The sequence below is a fragment of the Centroberyx affinis genome, unplaced genomic scaffold (assembly GCF_046629955.1).
Source record: "Centroberyx affinis isolate AG114_WGS23_722 - 3 ecotype Tasmania unplaced genomic scaffold, CSIRO-AGI_Caff_v1 ptg001205l_1, whole genome shotgun sequence".
NCBI classification, from domain to species: domain Eukaryota; kingdom Metazoa; phylum Chordata; class Actinopteri; order Beryciformes; family Berycidae; genus Centroberyx; species Centroberyx affinis.
The window spans coordinates 407501-412500 of NW_027279723.1; the positions used below are offsets into that span (position 1 = coordinate 407501).

Here is a 5000-nt window from a genome sequence, read left to right on the forward strand (position 1 = left end):
CATCCTGCCCATCTTCCCCCTAAAGCGGCTCTTTAGTCTTATTTGCTTATAGACAATGTTCTGTTGTTCTCTCCTCATGCTCTCCATCTTTCTCTTCTCTCTCTCTCTCTCATACACACACATATTCTCTCTCTCTCTCTCCCTCTTTTCTTGAACTCTCACTGGTTTACTTGCTGCCTCTTCCCTTCCTCTGTTTCTGATTCCCATCTCATTTCCTCCCCCCCCCCCTCTCTCTCTCTCCCATTCAGTTACAATCTCTCTCGCTTGCTCGCCCCGTCTCCCTCACTCCCCTCTCCCATGTCTCTCTCTCTCTCTCTTTCCCTCTCTCTCCCCCAGGTCCCTCTCTTGTCTTTATAAGCAGCTATCTGCTGGGCTACAGCACTTTTATAGCAGCTTCCCAACAGTAAGCACACAGCGGGACTACCCTGCCGGCACATCCATTACACCTGTGCTCTGGTTTGAGTGTGTGTGTGTGTGTGTGTGTGAGACAGACAGAAGGAGCCTGAGCTGTTCACAGCGGAGGGTGTGTGGTAACAGTAGCTTGTGTGTGTGTTTTTGTGTGTGTGTGTACAGGTGCTTGTCGGGCCAAAGTAAGAGTGACGGCGAGCCACTGTGGCGCAGTGGGAGTCGATAAAACTCACATACACACACATCTAAACAACAACATCTACCCAAAGAGAGGCCTGGTACACACTTTGAAGTGTATTACCAACACACACACACACACACACTTGGAAATGCGTGTATGGTGTGTAGTGGCGGTAATACAGTGTGTACTTCTAGATAAGTGTGCGTTCATTAGGATTGTGAGTGCAAAAAAAAAAAGTGTTGGGGGGCTTTTGCCTCTGGGCATCAAACACCCCTCATGGATCACCAGTGCCTGTGTGTGTGTGTGTGTGTGTGCGTGTGTGTGGGCCATCTATCACCATGACAGGCTGGTGTGTGTTTACTTAATGATGTGGGGGTTTATTTATGAAGTGATGGCCGACGTGTGGGAGAGAGAGAGGGAGAGAGAGAGAGAGAGAGAGAGAGAGAGAGAGAGAGAGAGAGAGAGAGATTGAGACAGCCTGAGGATGTGACATTAAAATATCATCAAGGTGATGGATGTCCACACACACAACATTAGAGAGAAATACAAAAAACAGCCGTGCAACGGATGACAAGTCGTATCTGGACGTGTGTGTGTGAGTGGGTCTGTGCCAGTGTGTGTTTTATAATGACTGTGTGTGTATGTGTGTGTGTGTGTGAGAGATGTAGTCTTATGTGTGTGTGTCTGTGACTTCTGTGTTCATTAAGGTGTCACATGTGCTGCCACTGTTGTGTACGATTCACAGGGTAATGAGTTGAAGATAAGATGCATATGTTTCTGTGTGCGTGTGTGTGATGTGTGTGTGTGTGTTCCTCCCATGCTCTTTCTGACATCAGGTAAACAAGATTCTAGTTCAGTCTGGTTTCACATATTTCAGCTGACCATATTAAAATAAAACACACACTCATGCACATACAAAAACTGTCTACATGCTAATGGACATGTCCCAGGGACGTGATCAAGAATGGAGGGAAAAAATCTGGAAAAAATAATTGAAATATTAACAAGACTTGTGTGTCCAAAAATAAAAAATAAAAGAAAGAAAGAAAGAAAGAAAGAAAGAAATTTCTGCTGCCATATTTTTCCTATACAGTAACTACAATTGCAACAATCAACTGGAACTGTAATAAATGTAATGTAATAAATGCTGGTTAATATAATAATTGGTCAAAATGTAAGACAATGTCCCTCTAAGTAGGTTGAAAATGTAATAAAAACTATTAATGTAATAAATTACCAAATTATATAATAAATGTTCGGACTGATATTGTAATTATTTTAAAAGACGTCACCTTTGATAATAAAGCAATTGGCAGTTAATGTAGTAATTTATAAGAAAAAAAACATATTCCAATATCAGTCTTAACATTTTATTACATATTCTGGCAATTTCTTAAATTAACAGGTTTTATTACATTTTCAACTCATTAAGAGGGACATTTTATTACATTTTGACAAGTTATTGCATCATCCGGCATGTATTACAATTATTTTAATAACAGTGATGTGGCGTCTCTGACACATGAACCAAACAGCCAACCATAAGTTACTCCTGACTAGAGCTGGGCGATACGGCCTGAGATTCATATCACTATATCCTGTCACATTTACCTTGATAACGATAAATGAAACAATAATTTGTTTATTTTTCTAACCCCGGTGCAGAAATACTACATTCACTATAAGCATTACAAATCTAAAAGGTATGCTTTTATTCTGAAGGTAGACCCACTATTCTGTCCGTCTCTGTATGGCAGCTGATTCTACACCAGCTATGGTAACTTGAAACACGACTCTCAGTTTAACTGAAGCAACACAAATGAAACTGTTTATGCAAAGTTGGCTACTTGACAAATGTATTTACACAACATACTGGTATAGAAAATTTGGTTGGTGACAAAGCACCAGTGTTGGTTTTGGTAAAGTTTCGGTAAATGGCCCAGCCCTGCTCCTGACTCACCTCACGAAGAAACCTAAAAAAAGCGACAATTCCTGTACTTTTGGGGCTTAATTGGCCAACACGACATCACAGAGAGCCTGTCATTAGCATAGAGAGAAAATAGACAAAGACAAAGAGAGGGGGACAGTGTGACTGTCATAATTACAAGACTGACCTATCCACAGACAGCGAACATGGAGAAAGGGTCAAATTAGAGACGGATAGACAGACAGAGAGGGGGGAAAACACAAAGGGAGAGAGGTTAGAGGGACGAGAGGAGGAAGGGGGTCTGGATTCAGCTACACACACCCACAGAGTACAGGACAGTGTCACACCCACACACACACACCCACACCCACACGCAGACAGCTCCCTCTCCAGATCCTGCAGATAGACGACCGCTAAATGAACAAGCAGAGGCATGAATAGATATTCTGACCACAGTCGGAGCTTTTATCCCTGCTTTTGTTTATGTCAGCTTGGTTTAGTGCGCTCACCAGGATGCTCTAGCTATGGAGAGCAAACGGAGACGCACACACTCACACACAAAGCGCCCAGGAAGAGGAAGAATGGCGCTCTTGGCCTTGTGTGAAGAGCTGCTCGACTGCTTTGAAAACCTTTTTAACTATTCAAGGCTACAGAAACGGCTGGGCGGAAAAGAGCAACGCAGCGCGGTGCGGTGGCGGCGGTTAAAAGGCCGATCACACAAGGCCGAGGCGAGCGGCTCTCTCAAGTGGTTCGCTTTTACTACGCTTCTCTCATACCACGCACTGTAAGAAAATAGGTGTAAGCGTGTGGAGTAAAGTCCCGGTGAATCAATAGGTGTGTAAACTTCTTATTTTCACAATAGCGTTGATTTATGTCTTACTTTCATTGTGATATCTCTATCTTCATGCAACGGTCTGATCCTGCTTAACGATCACGTCTACTAAAAATTCATAGCAAACATTTAGCTCAGCTTTTTAAAAGGAGGGTAAATTATTAACTCACTCTTAGGCGAACAAATCAATAAATATATAGATTTTTTCAGAACGGTATGAATTCATGTCTCATTTTCTTGGAAACACCCTACTTTCATGTAACTTAACATCAGCCAGATGCAGCTCACTTTGATGTATCCTAAGAAATGTAGACCATAAAGATATATATCAGCTTAAAAAGGTGAGTTAACCGAGTTTAGGTGTGTTTACGTTCCACTTTACCCTGATGCATCTGTGTATATATGAGAGAGAGTTGAGAGGGTAAAATGTGTATGTGTGTGTGTGTGTGTGTGTGTGTCCGCCTCATCTATAGAGCTAGAGGATCCAGGCATAAAAGCTCAGACTGTGGTCAGAATATCTATTCATGTCTGCTTATTCTTTTAGCAGTCTTCCATCTACAGGTTCTGGAGAGGGAACTGCATATGTGTGTGTGTATGTGTGTGTGTGTGTGTGTGTGTGTGTATGTGTGTGTTAGTGCCTTGTTGAAGTGAGTGCTGTCTGACATTTGGGCTACGTATTTGCTTCTTTGACCTCTTATACGATGTTCAGAATATTCTTTAGTTCTCAGTTGTTTCATTTGTTTGTGAAAGTATGTTTGTATGAGTTTGCGTGCTATAATGAGTATGTGTATGTCAGTGTACTCTGTGTGTGCATGTGTGTGTGAGTGTTTTAGTGCAGTCTGAGTGTATATGCTGTGTGTATGTGCATATACTGTATGCACTGTGTCAGTCTGCTGTTTATGTGAGTGCTGTCAAACACAGCAGAGAGGTCAACATCACATTGACCTCTTTGCTGCGTTTCAATACGACATTCCATTATCATGTTTTTTTTTTGTTCTCAATATTATATCCCGGACGCTTTAATCTTTCACTGTTTCCATTTTCACCGCGTGTGTGTTTGTGAGTGGGGTGTTTCATTATCGGGCTCCTCGGGGGAGGAACCCACCGCTGGTTTTCCCTGTCGGCGGCGTTGCCTTTCTTATTTTTTTTTTCCTTCGGTGCAAAAATAATCAGATTGGAGCTCGCGCCTCACGCTCGCCGCTCTTTAATTGCGTCAGGGGGTTTTCGGTACCGGGCGGGGGCACGCCGGACCGAGGCGGACGGGCCCGCCGCAGAGAGACGTGTAATGAGCGCCGGAGCCCTTCAGGCCCGCGTGGAAAGCAATCGGGCCCCGGTGTCTGCGAGAGCCTAATGAAGACTAGTTCGCGGGGCTTCGCCGCTCAATAAGCAGGGACTACAGTAAGCGATGAAGCAAGCGCAGCAGGAAGCAGGTTGACTCAGGTGATTGGGTATCGGCGATGTTGTCAGTAAATCCATCCCATATTTCCCCGATGCCTCCCCTCCTCTCTTTGCTCCGTTGTTTCGTTTAATGAAAAATAAATCTCGCTCTCAACTCGCTCTCAAGAACGCCTCGCAAAGTCGCTGCGGCCGGACTCGCCGATTCTGGTTCAGATCAAACTGTGATTTTCTGCATCCTTGGGCCTGCTATTAAA

The 5000-nt window shown here is 43.6% G+C and overlaps 1 protein-coding gene across 1 annotated transcript in view; it reads right to left on the reverse strand.

Moving 5' to 3' along the window:
- Positions 1-5000, reverse strand: part of pard3ba (par-3 family cell polarity regulator beta a) — a gene marked incomplete at its 5' end in the record, with an annotated part of 88838 nt that overhangs the window by 25817 nt on the left and 58021 nt on the right. The window lies entirely within an intron of this gene.